This window comes from Lissotriton helveticus, chromosome 10, assembly GCF_964261635.1.
Source record: "Lissotriton helveticus chromosome 10, aLisHel1.1, whole genome shotgun sequence".
NCBI classification, from domain to species: Eukaryota; Metazoa; Chordata; class Amphibia; order Caudata; family Salamandridae; genus Lissotriton; species Lissotriton helveticus.
The window spans coordinates 1,177,363,412-1,177,385,185 of NC_136071.1; positions in this window are offsets into that span (position 1 = coordinate 1,177,363,412).

Sequence of the window (21,774 nt, forward strand, 5' to 3'; positions counted from 1 at the left end):
GTGGGTGGCAGGGTTCGCCATCACCACTCCCGCTGGCGCGCGATAACATCGGACAGGTGGGTGCTGCAGCTTGTCCGAAGGGGCTATGCCCTCCCCTTCGAGTCCACTCCTCCAGCCATGCCACCGCAGAACCACCGTGTGTCGGGGGGACCACTTGGCACTTCTGCAGGAGGAAGTTACGGCCCTCTTGGCCAAGGGGGCCATCGAGCGCGTTCCTGGGCCAGAAGTAGGGTGTGGTTGCTACTCCCACTACTTTCTGGTACCCAAGAAGGACAAGGGAGGCCTGCGTCCTATCTTGGATCTACGGAACGTCAACGGCTTCCTCCGGAAGGAGAAGTTCAAGATGTTGACTTTGGCTCAGGTCTTGGCTGCTCTAGACCCACAAGACTGGATGGTAGCGTTGGACTTGCAGGATGCGTATTTTCACATCCCCGTCCTGCCGGCCCACCGGCGTTACCTGCGGTTCACGGTAGGCCACGAGCACTTTCAGTTTATCGTGCTCCCATTCGGCCTTACCAGCGCCCCACGGGTGTTCACGAAAGTGATGGCGGTGGTCGCAGCTCATCTGCGCCGGTTAGGGGTTTCGGTCTTCCCCTACCTCGACGACTGGCTGTTGAAGGCGGGCTCGCCCCAGACAGTCGTCCACCACCTTCAGATGACGGCAGACCTCCTGCACGAGCTGGGGTTTTCCATCAATGTGCCGAAATCACACCTGTGTCCCTCTCAAAAGCTCCTTTTCATCGGAGCGGTTCTCGACTCGGCGCAGTTTCGGGTTTATCCTCCGGAACGGCGGGTCCGGGATATTCAGGCTCTGATTCCCATCTTTCAGCCGTTATCCCGGGTTTCGGTCAGGTTGACGCTGCGGCTTCTGGGGCTGATGGCCTCCTGCATCCTTCTGGTGCATCACGCCAGATGGCGGATGCGGGCTCTGCAGTGGGACCTGAAGTTTCAGTGGGCCCAGCATCAGGGCAACCTATCCGACCATGTCCTGATCTCGGAGGGCACTGCGAGACAGTTGCAGTGGTGGCTTACGGACCGCGATTGGGTCGGGGGCAGATCCCTCTCCCTTCCCCAACCGGAGCACGTGGTTGTGACGGACGCGTCCCTCCAAGGCTGGGGTGGCCACTTGGGAGAGGCGGAGATCAGAGGCCTCTGGTCTCCGGCGGAGTCCCGGCTCCATATCAACATGTTGGAGCTGCGGGCGATTCGCCTAGCACTGAAGGCATTCCTCCCCTTTGTCAACGGGAGTGTAGTGCAGGTGTTCACGGACAACACCACCGCCATGTGGTACTGCAACAAACAGGGCGGTGTGGGGTCGTGGACCCTTTGCCAGGAGGCTCTGCGCCTCTGGCAATGGCTGGAACGTCAGGGCGTGACTCTGACGGTTCAACACCTGGCAGGTTCTCTGAACGCCAGGGCGGACGAACTCAGCCGTCGGTGCTCGGTGGATCACGAATGGCGTCTGAACTCGGATGTGGCGAGAGGCCTCTTTCAGCAATGGGGAGAGCCTTGGTTAGATCTATTCGCCACAGAAGAGAACGCGCAATGTCATCAGTTCTGCGCGTTGGAGTTTCCAAGACGGCACTCGCTCGGCGACGCCTTTCGGCGCGAGTGGAGTTGCGGTCTGTTGTACGCCTTTCCGCCTATACCACTTCTGCCCAGAGTGCTGAAGAAGATCAGGCGCGACCGGGCCCAAGTTATCCTTGTGGCTCCGGACTGGGCTCGAAGGTACTGGTATCCCGAGCTACTCAGCATGACAGTCGGTCCCTCGATCCGCCTGCCCCTTCAGGAGGACCTTCTGTCGCAGCAGCAGGGGACGGTCCTCCACCCGAACCTGTCCAGTCTCCACCTCCATGCGTGGAGATTGAGCGGCGACAGTTGAGGCCATTTGACTTGCCTCCTGAAGTCTGTGATGTCATTCTGGCAGCCAGGCGTCCCTCCACAAAGTCGGTATACGCCTGCCGGTGGAACAGATTTGTGGCATGGTGCACAGCAAAGGCTGTGGATCCCCTTTCTGCCCCTCTGTCTGAGGTTCTCCTCTTCCTCTGTTCCCTTGCCCAGCAGGGCTCTGCTCTGGGCACTATCAAGGGCTATCTTTCTGCCCTTTCCGCCTTCTTGAGGCTACCTGATCAGCCATCTTTGTTCAAGTCCCCTATTGTGTTAAGATTCTTGAAGGGCATCACGCACATGTATCCTCCAACTCCGTTCGTGATGCCTCAGTGGGACTTGAACCTGGTTTTGACTTTCCTGATGTGCGCTCCCTTTGAGCCCCTTCATTCCTGTCCTCTCCGTCTTCTCACCTTAAAGACGGCCTTCCTGGTAGCCATCACCTCTGCCAGGAGAGTGAGTGAGCTCCAGGCTCTTTCTATTCAACCTCCTTTCTTGTCTGTTCATCCTGATAAGGTGGTTCTTCGGACTAGACCTTCTTTCCTGCCCAAGGTAGTCTCTGCTTTTCACATTGGGCAGTCCATCACCTTGCCCTCCTTCTTCCCGCCTCCGCATCCTTCAAAGGATGAAGAGCGGCTCCATCGTCTGGACCCAAAACGTGCGCTTTCATTCTATATGGATCGCACACGCCAGTTCCGGGTGGATGACCAACTGTTTGTTGGCTACGTGGGTGAGAAGAAGGGAAGGGCGGTACAGAAACGGACCATCTCTCGGTGGGTCGTCCTGTGCATCAAAGCATGCTACTCTTTGGCTCGGAAGGAGCCTCCTGTTGGGCTGAGGGCCCATTCCACTCGGGCCACGGCGGCTACTACTGCCCTGGGCCGGGGAGTCCCTTTGCAGGACATTTGCCAGGCGGCCACGTGGGCCTCGCTGCACACCTTTGCGAGGCACTACTGCCTGGACAGTCAAGTCCGGAGGGATGGCTTCTTTGGCCGTTCGGTCCTCCAGGACTTTCTGGTGTAGGTTGTATTGGTTCGCAGACCCACCACCGGGGTTGGTATTGCTGGGGTATCTATTCTAAGGTAAGGAATCTAATACTAACCTGTTTCTTTCAGATGAACAAGTTACTTACCTTCGGTAACGATATATCTGTAAGAAACAGTAGTTAGTATTAGATTCCTTACCGCCCCACCCGTCCTCCCCGTTCTGCGAACTGATACCTAGGGTTAAGGACATCCCTTTCAGGGCCCTAGTTTTCAAATGGCACCAGTGTTGGTTCTCACATGGCTCTGCGTGTTCTGGCGCGGAAAAGCTGTGTGCAAAGAACTGACGTCAGCGCGCGGAGGAGGCGTCTATATACTCCAGCGACGTCATCACGGCGCACGACGCCGACGACGCGGAGCCGCAGGGGACGCCTGCAGACGACGCCTACCGACGCGCAGGGGTACTGCTACGCAAAAGTTTCCGGATCCAGACTGACGCCTGGGGATATTCTAAGGTAAGGAATCTAATACTAACTACTGTTTCTTACAGATATATCGTTACCGAAGGTAAGTAACTTGTTCGTTAGAGCCAGGATACTGACACCTAGAATGGATATAAAAATACAAGCCCTCTCCTACAGACCCTGCATACATTAAAGTTTAGTTGCCTTTAGACTCTCTTATATCAAACACCCGCAAGTGAGCTAACTCCCAAACTGCAGGCGACACCCCTCCTCCTGATAAGAAGTCTAAACTTATTGATTTCTCTGGCAAGAGAGTAGCTCCACAGGCTGCTAATTATCGCCGTTTTGCCAATGCTCAGGCTCTGTTAGGACGTTACGACAGGCCCCACTATGATGAGTTGGAGAAACTCATGCAACATTTGCCAGAGGGGTATAAAACTAAAGCTAACGACCTCATTCAGGAAGGAAAGCGCATCACCAACACGTCCATAAAATGCGCCCTAGATGCAGTGGACACAGCTTCTCGTGCTATCAACACTAGCATACTGTTTTGGAGACACGCTCTGCTTCGAATCTCTGGATTCAAGCATGAGGTACAATCCTCCCTACTTAATCAGCCTTTTGATAAAGAGCACCTTTTTGGGCTAACTGTAGATACTTCATTAGAAAAATGAAGAAAGACACCAAAACTGCAAAATCCATGGGAGCCCTACAACTTCCTTCTTGCAGGGGTTCCTTTCGTCGCTCCTTTTACAGGGGTGGCTCAAAAACACTGTTGTCAGGAAATCCCTCCTCCTCTTACAAAGGAAACAACCAATCTAACTCCTCCAGAGGCTATTTTCGAGGAGGTTACAGAGTAAATAATTACAAGGGAAGAGGCAGAGGTAACTCCACCGCACTTCCCCTGCCAATAAACAGTGACTTCCCTCCACTACGCCCGATCATTCCACTCCTGTCGGGGACGTCTCACACAGTTCCTACCTGGCTGGAATTCAATCGCCACAGACAAGTGGGTAATACAAATTATCCAGTGTGGTTATTGCCTCGAACTAACCAGCAATCTACCAACAATCCTTCCATGCAATAGAACCAGTCCCATTACGTCATCAAGGTAGAGGAGTGTACTCCCTATACTTTATGATTCAAAAAAAGGACAGCTCCCTCAAGTCCATTCTGGACCTCAGACAGCTAAACCTCTACATTCAATCAGACCACTTCCACATGATCACCCTTCAACAAGTGCTCCCATTGCTTCAGCAAGGCGACTTTCTTTCCACTCTAGATTTAAAGGATGCCTAATTCCATGATCTCATTCACCCAGCTCACAGGAAATATCTCCAGTTCGTGGTGGACTGAGGGCATTACAAATTCAAAGTCCTCCCATTCGGGGTAACTACAGCACCAAGAGTCTTTACCAAGTGTCTAGCAGCGGTTGCAGCTCATTTAAGAAGACAACACATTCACGTCTTCCCTTACTTGGACGACTGGCTAATAAAAGCCAAGTCGCAACACAGCTGCATACACCATACTCACAAAACAGTTCAGCTGCTTCACGACTTTGGATTCACTGTCAACCTCACCAAGTCTCATCTTCAACCCTCCAAAACGCAAACGTACCTAGGAGCCACAATAGACACTTGCAAAGCTCTAGCGTCCCCCCAACCCAGTCAGAATACGAAACATGCAAACACTAATATCACAATTTCAACTGCTGCTTCACTCGCTACCAGCCTGAGTGTTTATGCAGTTGATTGGAATGACGGTGTCTTGCATTCTAATCGTTCCTTGCTCAAGACTCCAAATGCGTCCCCTACAGGGATGTTTAACACGTCCGTGGAACCAGGCTCAAGGTCAGTTAACCGATCTGGTGTTGATGGACGGCCGCACTCCTCGCTCTCAGCAGTGGTGGAAAACACAAACCCTTTCCAATGGGCGGCCATTCATGGACCGAGTTCCACAGATAGTGCTCACAGCAGACTCATTGCTCACTGGTTGGGGAGTTCATCTTCAAAAACATACCATTCGAGGGAGGAGCCAAGATGGCGATCGGAACAGTCGCATGAACGCTTCGCTCTGAGATCCCTTCCTCCCCGCTTGCCTATCCTGTCGACAATCCTGATCGAGGCCTTCTGATTTCAGCTGTTAGAGAAAATCGCACACTTACCGTCTGATTTTGGGGCTCCAACGTGCAGTGGTTCCTGCGATCTGCCCTTGTCTGCTTGCTGGCCTTCCCAGCCCTGACGCCGGGGCCTCGAGTGCAGCGCCTGCCCGACGGTGTTCGGAGTGTTGGTGGCCCTGGTCCGGATGAGAAGCCTGTTGGTGGGAGCTTGGGAGCCGCGAGCCGGGAGAGATGGAGCTGACCCACTCCCAATAGTGGGTCACCCGTATGCCCGAACTGTTGGTGAGCCGGAGAGTAGCCGTGGTGTCCGGGTCCCCTTGGCTTTGACGCCCGCTCATGTTACTATTCCCGTCCGGGAACCGGTGCCTGGCTCCCGGAGAGCTGCTGGGAGCACACCCGGTCTTCTGGTGACTCTCCTTTCTTCGCCGACCGCCGCTGATCTGCTGTGGGTCCTGTTGCCTTGGGCGGTCGTCATGGACTTGGAGGTGGAGGGGATAATGGCGGAGAACGAAGTGCTCAAGATGGCGGATGACCCCCTGAAGTGTATCCCTCCCGGAGACGGAGACACGGTTGCATTTGAGACCCCCGGGCCGCGGTTACATGGGGCGGCGCTTACTCGTAGTAATGTGCTGCTTGCTCTGGTTACTCTGCAGACCGATCTACTCAGGAAGTCCTGGGACTTGGAGTTACGGATCGCTGCCATTGTTGACCCGCCATTTTGTGGCGTAGTGCCTTCTCCCCGAGTTGGTGCCGTTAACTCTCCTCCGGTTGCTGAGCCGAGGTCCCCGGATGAATCTACGATTTTGAGGGACCAAGTGGATCCGGCGCCTGTGCTGCACTGTTTTCCGCATCTTGTGTTCTCCGACCCGTGTTGGGCAGACCTGTTTTTGGACTTGGTTGCGTTGGTGATGGGCGTGCTGTTGCATTCTGGCTGCCGCCGTGTGTCGTCGGCTACTTCTTGGTGGCTGGGACAGTGTTGTGCGAAGATGCTGCCTGCCTCACCTGCCTGGTATGGACTTTTTGTATTGTACTGTCTCCTGGCTGCACGGATGTTTGGCAGTTCTACTATTCATAGAAGTGGCCAGGGGTGACCTTGCTTAGGTCCCGGCAGGACTTCCTCTTAGTTAATGGTGAACCTGGGACACGTCTTGTGGACTGCTATTGATTGTATCCTGTGCGTTGAGCTTTGCTCTGTATTTTTTGGGCCTCGATCTTTAAGCTTTTAGTTGCGGGGATGGGGGGGGTCCGGGTGTTTACATCGCCGGCTCCTCCCCTCACTCTCCTTTTCGTTACATTTCTCTTCTTTTTTTTTATTTCCTTATTTTCGGGTGACTCTGGGGCGACAGACACGCTGTTAGTGGGGTAGGCCATAGCCATTACGGTGATGTAGGGTGGCGGGTGTTGGGGGGGTTTGTTATTTTACTTTGTTTTGTTCTATGGTCCCTTTTTCTCCCTTTTTTAGGGGGTTGGCTATGTCTTCCTTTTCTCTCCCTTATTTAGCCGGTGTCTGTATTTGCCTTTCTTACTGTCTGGTACGGGTGGGCTTTCTACACGACATCCTGTTGATTTGCTTGCTATTGTTTGACCTTTACCTTTGGCCCACCTTTGGCGGGCGTAGGGTGTTTTTGGCTCTGTTACTTATTATTGCTTTCTGAATGTATGGAGGGATATACCCCTCCCGTCTCCTTTTACCTGATTGTGTTGTATGACGCCTTTGTTGACATAGCCACTGCCTCCTCTTAATATTATAAAAATGAAACCTCTTTTATCCTTGTTCCTCCCTGTGTTACGACCACATCTTATGGCTCTAATGTACTTTGATTTATCGTACACGTCTAAACTGCTCTGTTTTTGATATCCTGATTTTGCGGCCGGCCCCTGTGGTTGTAGGCCTGCGCTTGTATTGATTTGCTTACATTAATAAAGGTTTTCAAAAAAAAAAAAAACATTGACAAGGAATATTGGCTGCTATCTTGGCCTTCGGATTCCTTTACATTTTGAAGTGATAGGTGCAGTTTAATACGAAGGACCTGATTTTTACCCTCCAGACAAACTGATTTACTTGGGAGTCTGTGGTTCGTTGAACGTGTTCATGATTTTTGTGAACCCAGGTTTTTAAGGAACAAGCTTCAATTTTGGAACTTTTCGACTGTTGGATACTGAGGGAGTGGACTGGGACATAGACGCTTTTTGTACCTGACAAAGTTCCATTTGGAACGAAACGCGTTGGCTGATGTTCAAATTTTAAACTGAAAACTCAATAAAGAATATTTTTGGGAATACAAAAAAAAAAAAAACATACCATTCAGGGCATGTGAATTCTACAACAAAGACTACTCCACAAAAACCATCTGGAGCGGCTAGCAATTTTTCTAGCATTGAAAGCTTTTCAGATACATCTAGTAGGCAAAACTGTCCTAGTTCGTACAGACAACTTGACGGCAATGTACCACATACAAAACTGGGGGGGGGGGGGGCACTCTACAGCTTTCACATCTAGCTCTAAGCATATGGAGATAGGCCATACCTCAAACAATATATCTCCTTGCAGAACATCTCCCAGGAGTAAACAATCAAATTGCAGATCTGCTCAGTTGTCAAAAACAACAGATCCACATATGGGAACTACACCCTCAAGTTCTTCCACTATTCCAAATGTGGACCTACCCAGAAATAGGTCTGTTTGCCACACACCTCAACGAAAAATGCCCAAACTTTGCGTCTAGGTATCCACACCTATTGTCCAAAGGCAATGCGCTATGGATCAATTGGTCAGGGATATTTGCTTACGCTTTTCCACCTCTCCCGCTAATTCCATTACTAATTCGTAAGCTCAAACAACATTCCCTCAGAATTATCCTAGTTGCTCCCACATAGGCTCGACAACCCTGGTTCACAACCCTTTTGGAACTATCAGTAGTCCCTCATCAGAAGCTACACCTCTCCCTAAAACTTTTCACTCAGAACCATGGAGAAATAAGACATCCAGATCCCAGTCAACTCAACCTTGCGACCTGGCACCTGAAATCATAGAGTTTAGCTTCCTTAATCTCCCTCCAGAATCCATGAATGTCATTAAAGAAGCAAGGCGCCCTACCACAAGAGCATACTATGCAGCAAAATGGATACTTTTTGTAATTTATTGTAATAACAATCAAATCAACCCGCTTGATACTTCAATTCAAAACATCATTTGCTATCTGTTACACCAACAGCGGGCTAACTTAGCATATACATCAATAAGACTCCAAGCTGTTTTGGGCCCTGGTTAAATGGAATAGGGGTGGGCTAGCTGCCCAACCACAAAACCATGTCCCAAAAGATGGCTGGAATGACTTTTTCCAGCCCCAGTATGCCAGATGTCCGATATATGCATCCATATCTCCCCCCCAAGCTGTCTTTTACAGTGATCAGATATTCACGGAAAATGATGTTAGTTTGGCACTGGACTGTATGTCGGGTGGAAAGGCGCCGGGTATGGATGGCATCCCAGCAGACGTTTTTCTATCTGACCGGATCTCTTGGTGCACATATTTTAAAATGTTGTCAAATGCAATAGCAATGGATGGAGAAGTCCCAGACTCATGGAAAGGGGCTGAAATTATCCCTATATATAAAAAGGGGGACAAAACCCAGGCAAAAAACTACAGACCCATTAGTCTAATTGACACAGCGCAGAAAATAATGGGTCGATTAGTCCAGAATAAACTGCAGCAGTGGATCGAAGACCAAAATATATTGTCGCCATATCAAGCGGGATTCCGCCCCTTGACTAGCAGTGTTGACCAAGTTTTTTACTTTTTAGCCATTTATTGGAGAAATGTCACGCTGCGAAATGGCACACTGTACGCAGTTTTTGTGGATTTGAAAGCTGCGTTTGACCTGGTCCCGAGAGAGAAATTGTGGGAAACCCTGGTTGAGCTGGGACTAAGCCCTGAACTTCTTACCTTGCTGGTGCGCCTTCACGAAAATAATTTTGCAAAAATAAGGTGGGGCAAACGGGGGGAAGTGACGACCCCTTTCCTACGCATTTTTCAATCTATATAAATGGAATTGTGGAGCATTTAAATAAATCTCCAAATGATGCTCCAATTATGGCAGGTGTACACGTCCCCGTACTAATGTTCGCGGACGATACGCTTTTATTATCGCGTACGCCCAGCGGACTGCAGAAAGCGGTTGATGCCTTTGGGGTTTTTTGTGATAGTCGGGGCCTGGAATTAAATACCAGCAAAACCAAATTTATGTGTCTAAGTTCCCAAACAGGTTTTAAGGGGGTGATAAAATATAAGGGTGAACCACTGGAAAAAGTAGATGCCTTTACTTATCTAGGAATCACCCTACAACATGATATGAAATGGAAATCACACATCAATATGGCATCTCTAAAATTTAGCCAGCTAGCGGGTGCAGTTACCATTAAACATAATACATCTCTGACAAGACCTATAAATTGTGCACTTGAAGTTTATAGTATGAAAGTAGTAAGCACATGTTTATACGGGTCTGAGCTCTGGGGTTTTTCAAACCTAGGAGATTTAGGGCGGGCGGAAAATAGATTTCTGCGAGGGCTTGTTAGGGCCCCACAAAGTACCCCTATAATCCCACTTAAGATGGACCTAGGTAGGAAAAATATTGAAGATATTGCCCGCCTACGTCCTTTGTTGTATTGGAGGCGGCTAATGGTAACCCCAGAGTTAAGTCATTATGCATCGGCACTTTTTGATGTTGTGAATTTTGATCGTTTCCACTGCATTACATGGTTAAAGGAACTCCGGACAACATTGGTGAAATTGGGCCTGGAGCATCTGTGGGGTAATAAGGATGTTGCCCTATTTCCTTCAAAAAAACAACTGAAGGATATCTACTGGGAGTCAGTATACGCAACACTGTATCGTAAAGGTCTACAATCTTTCCTGTCATCACGTTTCTTGGACACTAAACAACTACCATTATATGAAAAATATTGGGATATAGTTGAACGTCCATTTGACAGGAAACTATATTTCCAATTTCGCGTGGGAACACTTCCAGTGAATGCTTTTACACAACACTGGTCCCTATCACAGGACGCTCATTGTGACTATTGTAAAAACCAAACAGAGGACATTGCACACCTGTTCTTTTCCTGCCCCTTGTATGTCATTCCCCGTCGAAAGTGGCTAAAACCAATTTGTAAGAACATGGGCACCCGCTGTTGCTCACAGGCCCTAAGAATTCTAACATCTGATTCTTCAACACCATTGGTAATAGCCGTAGCAAAATTCCTTGCTTGGGCGTGGGCAATAAGATCACGTGCTTTAAAGTCTATTGATTAATATGAATTATTAATTGTCTGCATAAATCTGCTTGTCTCTTTTTACCATTTTAAATGAATTTTTATAAAATTGTATGTATACATCTTTTAGAATCAATAGCATTTCGACTGTCACTGTTTAATATGTTTTTAATGAACTATTCTTATGCTTAGTATTTATTGTATGATGGTTAGGAGGTATGCTTTTATGACTAAAAGTCGAATAAAGCTTTGAAATTGAATTGACTGCATCTTGCTGCAATAGCCGCTTACCTATAAAACAGACAACACTTGTCATTGTTTCATGTACCCGCTATCAAAGGCCCTTATGGAAGGACTCAAGACAATCATTCCTCCTAGACTTCCACCTTACAAGACTTATGGGCCCACAATTTGAGCTGTTGCACAAATGTGAACTTCAATTTCTAACTTGGAAGGTAGCTTTCCTCATATCCATCACATCTCTTAACCGTGGGCGTTATTCCCCTCCTGTGCGGGGGGAGGTGGGCTGCGCGCTGCGGTGCTCATGACGAGTCCAGCTTGTCATGAGGCACAATGCAGCTGTGCTCATGCCGAGCTGGGCTCGTCATGACTCCGCCCTATCCCATAGAACGTCTGCACAGGTGTGGAATTCACCTCGCGGGGGAGTGGCGCGGCCGTTATGACGAGCCCAGCTCGTCATGAGCACAGCTCCACTGTGCCTCATGACGAGCTGGGCTCGTCATCAGCAGGCAAGGGGTTAAAAGAGTAAGTGAACTCCTGGCACTAACCATACAAGAAAACTCTTACAAATTCACCAAAATAAAGTGGTTCTTAGGACTAACCCTACATTTTTACCCAAAGTATTTTCTACATTTCATCTCAACCAGTCTGTAGAGTTACCCGTGTTTTTTCCTCAACCAGACTCGGTGGCAGAACGGGCTCTTCACACATTAGTTGTTAAGAGAGCATTACTTTATTACATTTAAAGAAACCAAACCAAACAACCCTTTGTTGCCTTTTACCACCGCATAAAGGCAGTCCTATTTGAAAAGCAGGTATTGCACAGTGGATAGTTAAGTGCATACAAATACGTTACATTAAAGCTAAATGCACATTAACAGCCCCCCCTAGAGCACACTCTACACGCAAACTAGGGGCTACCATGGCATTCTTAGGAAACATACCCTTAGATGATATTTGCAAGGCTACAACATGGTTTACACCACATACATTCACAAAACACTTGTGTAGATCTGTTAGTGAAACAACAAGCTAGTGTAGGCCAGGCTGTGTTAAGAACACTATTTCAGACCACTGCATCAGATACAGGTTAGCCACCGCTCTGGAGTGACTGCTGTATAGTCTGTGCTGAAGCATATGATCTACAGCTCATATGCCTCGAACGGAAAATGCTACTTGCCCATTATGCATCTGTTCTTGGCAAGTAGAGCTGTAGATCCATATGGACCCACCCAATTCCCCGAATACCTTTATCTGTTGCAGTATTCTCTTACTTAGATACACTATACATGGACATCTCTTTCTACTCCTACTAAATCCATCATCACCCTTACGGCAAAACAATCTGGGGATGGAGTCAATGGCCATGCGCACCATCACCGAAAGGAGTCCCCACCTACCTCGTGACTGCAAAGACTTCTTCGAACAAAAACAAAGTTCAAACATCCGGACCCAACACCAGATGGCGATCTATGCTAAAGCATATGGATCTACATGCCAAGAACAGATGCATACTGGGTAAGTAGCATTTTCCTTAAGGAATACGCAATCTCTTCACAAACTCACTGCTAATTGGAATAACCTTGAACACGCCAATAAAGTTGTTTGAGAAGTATGCAATTCCTTATCAAACTCACATCTGCTGGGGATGATCTTGAATACGCCGATCAGGTAAACGTCAGGCACACGTGTTCACTGGCGCATAAGCAAGGAGATTCTCCTCAAATACCATGCGTGCTTATAACACAGAGGCAGAACGTCTTTGAGAGCAACGTAGCAGCGTGGTAGCGAAGGTCAGAACTTGCTGGCGTAGAGGGAATCCGCACGAGCTCATGCACGTAAACAAGAAAATTGACGTAGATGAATGCGGAACAGCAGCAGGTATTTCAACAATGACGCTAACAGGAAGAGAGTTTCAACACTCCAATGAATCCCCGACATTGACGGGGCATTTCACCAGGTCATCAGTATCCGATCAGCTTGGTTACTGAACAGACCCTCTAATGTCTTGAACAGACAAATGAACGGAGGAGACTCTATGGCATACAACGGTGCAAAGACCAACACACAGCCAGACCAGAATAGCAGGGAAGAACAAGGTGGTAACCGCAGGGGCTCACAGTTTTAACCAGCACTGGCGAATGGGAAATTAAGTATAAAGAGGAAGGCTGTATCAAGTTGAACCGATCCGAGGATGTCCAGGGAAACTGCCACAGAGTCGATGTCAGTCAGTCATGCCAAGAAGCATGAAAAACAGCATAAGGGAGTTAGCAGCAGGCCAATCTTAATGACAATGCTGGTGAACTTGAAGAAAAACACAACAGGAACTGGAACACAGCTTCCAGGGATACAGTAAACTGTCCCCAGTATTCAAAGATACACATTCCATCACCATGACAGTGACATCATAGGAACAAGGAACTAGTTACAGAAAAAGACTAGAAAGATTACTTCAGTCTGGTATCCCGAGCAGTTACACATGGGCATTGATCCTCCGACAGACTTCCTCTTCAGGAGGATCTTCTGTCGCAGCAACAGGGGACGGTCCTCAACCCGAACCTGTCCAGCCTTCACCTCCTTGCGTAGAGATTGAGCGGCAACAGTTGACAGCCTTTTTCGACCTTCCTCCTGAAGTATGTGATGTTATTTTGGCAGCCAACAGTTGACAGCCTTCGACCTTCCTCCTGAAGTATGTGATGTTATCTTGGCAGCCTGGCGTTCCTCCACTAAGACTGTGTATGCCTGCAGATGGAACAAATTTGTGGCATGGTGGGCAGCAAAGGCTGTGCATCCCCTTTCTGCCCTCTTTCTGAGGTTCTCTTGTTCCTCCTTTCTTTGGCCCAGCAGGGCTCTGCTCTGGGCACTCTTAAGGGCTATCCCTCAGCCTTTCTTAGGCTTCCTGATCAACCTTTCTCGTTTCAAGTCCCCTGTTGTAAATCGCTTCCTTGAGGGTATTTCTCATCTTTATACTCCTGTTTCCTTCGTAATGCCTCAGTGGGACTTGAACTTGTTTCTTACCTACCTTATGTGTGCTCCCTTTGAGCCTCTTCATAACTGTCCCCTCAGACTTCTTACTCTAAAGACTTCTTTTCTTGTTTCCATCACCTCTACTCGCAGGATGAGTGAGCTCCAAGCCCTTTCTTCAAATCCTCCTTTTCTGGCTGTTCATCTGGACAAGGTCCTTAGAGTAGGCCTTCCTTTCTTCCAAAGCTGGTTACTTCTTTCCACATTGGTCAAACCATCACTTTGTCCACCTCCTTTCCTCCTCTGCATCCTTGTGAGGATGAGGAAGGCTCCACCGTCTGGATCCAAAACGTGCGCGTTTTATTTTATTTGGATCGCACCAAACAGTTCTGGGTGGGTGACCAGCTCTTTGTTGGCTACATGGGCGCCTAAAAAGGTCGGGCCATGCACAAACTGATCATCTTTTTGTGGGTCGTTTTGTGCATTAAAGCTTGCTACTTTTTGGCAAAGAAGGAGCCTCCATTGGGACTGCGTGCCCATTCCACCAGGGTGACTGCAGTTTCCACTGCTTTGGGACGGGGAGTCCACCTCAATCACATCTGTCAGGCTGCTACGTGGGCATCTCTGCACATGTTCACGAAATACTACAGCCACGTCCGGAGAGACGGCTTCTTTGGCCGTTCTGTTCTCCAGGACTTTCTGGTGTGAACTTGGTTCGCAGACCCACCTCCGGGTTTGGTATTGCCGGGGTATCTACTCTAAGGTAAGGAATCTATAACTAATTGTCTCTTTCAGATTAACAAGTTACTTACCTTCGGTAACGATATATTTTTAAGAGGCATAGATTAGTTATAGATTCCTTACCGCCTCACTCATCCTCCCTGTACTGCGAACTGACTTCTAGGGCCATGGAATCGTTTCAGGGCCCTAGTTTTGTGCACCAGTGATCAGTGTCTTGCGTGGCTCTGCGCCTCTGACCTGAAGTATCGTGTAAAGAACTGACGTCAGCGCGTGAGGGCAGCGTCTAAGTAGCTACCTCAACATCATCCCAGTGACCACAACACCAACGACGAACGGTGATCTGACCTACGCCACCTTTCGATGCGCAGGGGTACTGCTGCCGAAAAAATTCTCCGTATCCATTCTGACTCCTGGGGGTAATTCTAAGGTAAGGAATCTATAACTAATCTATGTCTCTTACAGATGTATTGTTACCGAAGGTAAGTAACTTGTTCTTTAATATTGTTTTTGTTTCAGGTTTTTTGTTGATTCAAATTCATAAACATGAGCAAAGCAGGTGGTAGCAGAGGATCTTTACCTCCTGACAGTGTAGCTTACTACAAAATCTGAGGGCTACTTCAATAAAGAAAAAGAGTTTGAAATGCTGCAGAAATACGGCAAGACGGAGTTCACAAAATATTGAAACTGATGGATGAAGAGGATCAAATTGTTTATCATTGTAACAACAAATGCTACAAGTCATATACAGTGGAAAAGGCCTCGACAAAATTTGACAAAAATAGCAGAAACCAGTGAATCAAACAAGAATCTGAGTCTTCTCAGAAAGCTATGACAACCAAACCCAATGCCCATCCACTTAGAAGAACGATGGTTACCCTTCGTCCACCTCCAACAACTGAACAGAAATTTGAGGATCCTCAACATATTATCTGTGGTTTAGCCAGAACAAGGGCCAAAGGGATTGCCAAAAGAACAAAGTGCACAGTATATGAATCTCAAAAGGGGAAACGTGTTCTATGCAAAAGTATACAATCTGCAGCTCATATGCCTCGATCGTCATCTGGTGTTGGGCTCGGATGTTTGCACTTTGTTTTTGTCTTGGAAGAAGTCTTTGTAGTCACGAGGCAGGTAACTCCTACTTAGGTCGCCAGTGCGCATGGGCATCTACTCCATCCTTAGATTGTTTTGTTCCGCCATCGGGTTCGGATGTGACTTGCTGCGCTCCAGATCAGCATTGTTATCGAGCCCCTCCTTTCGACACGCAATCACTATTACTCTACGGTATTGTCTTGATCGCGTTTTCCTTTCAACGCGCACCTTCGACTCTCGAAGAAAACTTTGACACAGGCCGTTGGGCCTATCCGCGTCGGTAACCACGGCAGTCCATGGAACAGACTCCCTTTAAGAAATGTCCACAGTGTGGTGCTAAATTCCCACACTCTGACCTACAATCGGTTTGTAATCTGTACCTTTCTCTAGAACACCGAGATGATTACTGTGAGGCTTGTCTATCTTTCAAGTCCAAGAAGACCATTCGTGATAGTCGGGCTTGATGCCACGAGATGTCCTGAGGAACCGGCTCCATTCCGGACATCTTCTATCCTGGCCCGACAGCCTTCCGGAACAAGAACAGGAGGAACAGGTCTCGGTCTCCGAAGCAGATGACTCCGAAGACGAAGTCACCCAAGCTCAGCGGACCGTGAGTATCGAGACACCTGCCCCACCCTAGCCCATACCGAAGGCTCCGGTAACACCTTCGCCTCAGGGCTCAGGTACACACCGATCAAAAATGTCAGATGCCCCACCCTTGGGCCCAGCTATGAAAGATAAAGACAAGCCTTCAGGCTCGGACTCAAGCCAACCACTCGGTCCCTAAAAAACACCCTCGGCACCGAAAACTAAGCCGTCCGAGATGCTGCGCCCTCCTCCGTCGGCATCGGAAAAACCCTCGGCATCGAAACAGTTAAAGGACCCTTTGGCATCGAAGCAACCAGATAAGACTTCGACACCGAAGACCTCGGAGCCGAAACCATCAAAGAGTAACCTTCTACAGTTAAACCTCCAAAACAGAAACCTCCGGAGCTGAAACAATACGAACCAAATGGTTCGGAGCAGGGAAATTCTGTAAACCGGACACTGTTCCGAAACATCCATAGACTGTTTCTAAGGAAAAGGCTTTGGCACCGAAGAAGAGCACTGGTTCTGAAGACAGTTTTGTCCTGTTTCCAAAACAGACAACCATTTTTATACACCCAAAGACTGGTCATATGGTTACTACACCACCTATAAAGAGGAAACCAGAACATTTGCAATATTCACCGATTCCTCCAAAGAAGATACACATGGGCACTAATACTTCACCACCTCCTTCACCTCCTCCTCCCCCTATTAATCCAAATTTACTGATTTCTTCAGTACACTCTCCAGCACACACTTTCCCACTACCACAACTAGAGAATAGTGATGATGGACACGAGGGCGGGCAAGGAGATGATCATATAGTCTCACTAGATATTCATGATACTGATGGTTCACCACAAGATCCAGATCCATGGCATGACTATAATACGGATCCTGACTTACACAATGACCCGGATCTTTTCCCTCAAAACCATCCCCAGACGACGATGTGGGTTTTGCCCAGCTAATAGATGGGGCTGCAACATATCACTGGGTAAATCTACACTCAGACCCTGTAGAGGAGGATTTTCTCTTAGAGACCTTTGATCAGCATCAAAAATCGTCACACGTCTTACCAATGTTAAAAGATCTACTCCAACACGCACCAGAAGTGTTTAAAGACCCGGTTAGAGCTAGGGTTCTTAACCCCAGAATAGATCAAAAATATAAGGCAGCTCCCAGTGACCCCATATACATTAAAGGTCAACTCCCTTTAGATTCCCTGGTCGTAGCTAATGCACGTAAAAGGGCAAATTCTCAGGGAACAGGTGACATCCCACCTCCAGACAAAGAGTCTAAATTGTTAGATGAATCAGGAAAACGTATGGCTTCTCAAGCTGCAAACTACTGGAAAATAGCCAACACACAAGCTCTCTGCAAGATACAACAGGGCTCACTATGATTAGGTGGAGAAGCTCATTCAACACCTATCTCAACAATACAAGGACAAGGCCAATGACCTCATACAGGAAGGCAAACTAATCACAAACACATCCATCAAGTGTGCGCTAGACGCAGCAGACACTGCTTCTCGTGCAGTAAATACTAGTGGTTTTATTACGCAGACATGCCTGGCTCAGGATATCAGGCTTTAAACAAGAGGTGCAGAACAGTATCCTTAATCAGCCCTTTGACCACCAACACCTCTTTGGCCCTACAGTGGACACATCTTTAGAAAAGATGAAGGATACAGAGACCGCTAAATCTATGGGAGCCTTGCTGTCATCTTCTTCTAGAGGCTCCTTTCGACGCTCCTTTTACAGAGCAGGCTCAAAGCAAATACACCAGAACATCCACCCTCATCCTACAAAAGCCCCAATTAGAGCTCCTTTTCCAAAGGGTACTCTAGGGGAGATTACAGAAGTAACAACAAAAAGGGCCGAGGCAAGGGTAATACCACCTACAGCTCCCTTAACACCAAGCAGTGACTTTCCTGCACTTCCCCCGATCATCCCACTCTTGTGGGGGGATGTCTCTCACAGTTCATACCTGTCTGGAACTCACTTCTACCCCGCCAAACATTCCTCCCAGGAGCGTACAATGTCATCAGAACACCTAACGCTTTTCAAATAAGAGGTTCTTGCACTATTACAAAAACATGCAATAGAGCCAGTTCCCCTGCCTCATCAAGTCACAGGGGTCTACTCCCTTTATTTTCTAATTCCAAAAAAGGACGGCTCTCTCAGGCCTATACTAGACCTCAGACCACTAAACTTTTACATCCAATCAGACCACTTCCATATGGTCACTCTCCAACAGGTGCTTCCACTACTTCAACAGGGCGACTTTCTCTTCACTCTAGATCTAATGGATGCCTACTTCCATATTCCCATTCATTCCGCTCACAGAAACTTTCTCAGGTTTGTGGTAGACGGACAACACTACCAATTCAAAGTTCACTACAGCACCCAGAGTCTTCACCATGTGCCTCGCAGTGGTTGCAGCCCATTTAAGAAGACCGCATATTCATGTCTTCCCTTATCTTGACGAATGGCTCATAAAAGCAAAATCACACAACAGCTGTGTCCCAACACACACACAGCACAATTCAACTGCTTCACAGTTTGGGATTCACAGTAAACCTCGACAAATTCCATCTCCAACCGTCCACCATACAACAAGGGGCTACAATAAACACTTCCAAAGCTCTAACATATCTCAATCCAGTCAGGATAAGCGCTATACAAGCTCTAGTCCAAAGATGTCAGCCTCAACACTTGCTACCAGCACGGATGTTCATGCAATTAATAGGGATGATGGCCTCTTGCATTCACCTAGTCCCTTATGCAGGACTCCAGATGCGCCCCTTACAAGAGTGTTTGGCATGTCAGTGGAACCAGGCTCAAGGTCAGCTGACAGATCTGGTGTTGGTCAACGACTGCACCCATCGCTCTCTACAGTGGTAGAACACACAAAACCTTTCCAAAGGGTGGCTGTTTTTCGACCCGGTCCCACAGACAGTGCTAACAGATGCATCGCTCACCGGCTGGGGAGCTCTTCTTCAAAACCATACCATTTAGGGTATCTGGAACCCCCAACAAAAACAATTCCATGTTAACTACCTTTAATTATCAATCTTCCCAGCGTTGAAATTGTTTCAACTACACCTCCTAGGCAAAGCTGGCCTGGTCCGTACAGACAACATGACAGCAATGTATTACATACAGAAGCAAGGGGGGATACACTCTTTGCAGGTTTCACACCTAGCTCAAAGCATATGGAGATGGGCCATTCTGCAAAATATATATCTCCTAGCAGAACACCTCCCAGGAATACACAATCAGATTTCAGATCTGCTCAGCTGTCAAACACAGCAAATCCACGAATGGGAACTTCATCCTCAAGTTCTTCCATTCTTTTATATGTGGGGACAACCAGAAATAGATCTGTTCACCACACACCAAAACGCAAAATGCCCAAATTTCAGGTCCAGGTATCCAGGCCCATTGTCCAAAGGCAATGCGCTATGGATGAACTGGTCAGGCAAATTTGCTTACGCTTTTCCGCCTCTCACACTCATTCAGTTAGTGGTTCAGAAGCTCAAACAGCATTCCCTCACAATGATCCTAGATGCTCCAACATTGGCCCAAAAACCATGGTTCACAACCCTATTGGAACTATCAGTAGTTCCTCATCAAAAGCTACGCCTCTCACCCAAGCTTCTCACTCAGAACCATGGAGACATAAGACATCCAGATCCCAATCAACTCAACCTTGCAATCTGGCACCTGAGATCTTGGAGTTTGGCTACCTTAATCTCCCGCCAGACTGTATGACCTTTATTAAAGAGGCTAGACAAAGAACAATTCTCTACTACATTGAAAGAACAAAATTCTTCAGGAAAACCAAACAACTCTGTTCGGGGCATATGAGCTGCAGAATTCAGACTTGTGCATAGATCGCCATCTGGTGTTGGGCTCGGATGTTTGCAGTTGGTTTTTGTCTTGGAAAAAGTATTTGTAGTCACGAGATAGGCAACTCCTTCCTTGGACGATAGTGCACATGGGCATCGACTCCATCCTCCGATTGTTTTTGTCCACCCTCGGGTTCGGATGTGACTTGCTGCGCTCCGGGTCGGTACCGTGTTTCCAACACTTTTCAACGCGCAACCCATCACCACTCGACAGTATTGTTTCGTTTGCGTGCCCTTCGACGCGATAACTTTTAAATCCTTGATTCCAGTTGTCGATGCGGGCCGCTGGGCCTATCGGCTCCATTCGCACCTACAGCTAATGGAAAGGACTCCATTTAAAAAATGCCCGAGTGTGGAGCTAAATTTCCACACAGTGACCACCACAAGGTCTGCAACCTTTGCCTCTCGCCATAACACGGAGGAAAGGATTGCCAAGCCTGTGCCTCTTTTCACTCCGAAAAGACTAACCGTGATCTCCGGGCTCGACGACAAGTTATGGCTCAACAGGCTACACAGGTGCCATATGACATCTTCGACGAAGGCCCCGATGTTCCAGAGGCAGAATTTTCAGAGGAGCTCGACACCGTCTCCGAAGCTGATGACTCCGACTCCGATGACCACATCACTCCAGTTCAACGAGTGAGTACATACGTCCCTGCCCCACCAGATAAACAGAAGGCTCCAGTTAAAACTTCGCCTGAAGGCCTTAGGCGAGACCGAGGAAAAACTTCAAAAGCCCCGCCTCCAGACCCGGCTCCCAATACAAAGGAAAAGAATTCCGGCAGCTCGGGACTGAGGTTCCGTAAAAATCGTTACGACGTTTTGGGTACTGCTGAATATGGACGAATGTGGTATCAATGAACCGTAAATGACGAGTTGTGTAAGTGTACGCGTTTTCGCCATACTTCTCAGAAGTGCTCCTCGCACATTTACAGGTTTCTTCAATGAACGCTCGGGTTCCATATTAGATACGGCATCCATTTTGTTTCTTGCCCTCACGTAGTCAGCGAACAGGCAACTGTCTGCATCTTGACCTTTTGTTCCCAAGCTTCACTGAAGAAGCATATGCCTTTTCATGCGTCTTTTATGAGTAGGGGGAGGACACTGTTAAAGCGGTTGCCTCCGCTCGGAGGTGATCCTGCCGTGCCAGTCTATTGTTTCAGCCGTGCATACGCAAGGATCAAATCCTTTTGACCCTGTGATCATGCTTCCGATATTGCCCTCACACTCTTTTCTCTACTGTTGTCTGACTTCCTTGCAGCTGTTCTTGTCTCTTTCTCTTGTTTATTTACAACTCAAGTGGAATGTACCTAATGGTGAGAAGATGTGCTTTTACAGTTGGAACTGGTGATGTTAATGTAATTATGTTCCGGTGCTCTGAATACATGAAAGCGATCCTTTGAATTTTACTGTGGGAAATGAGTTGTAACCTTTTGCTTATATATTGTGCAATGACCAAATCCTTTATAAAAGAGAGCGACCCACATATGCAATTTGAAGCAGAC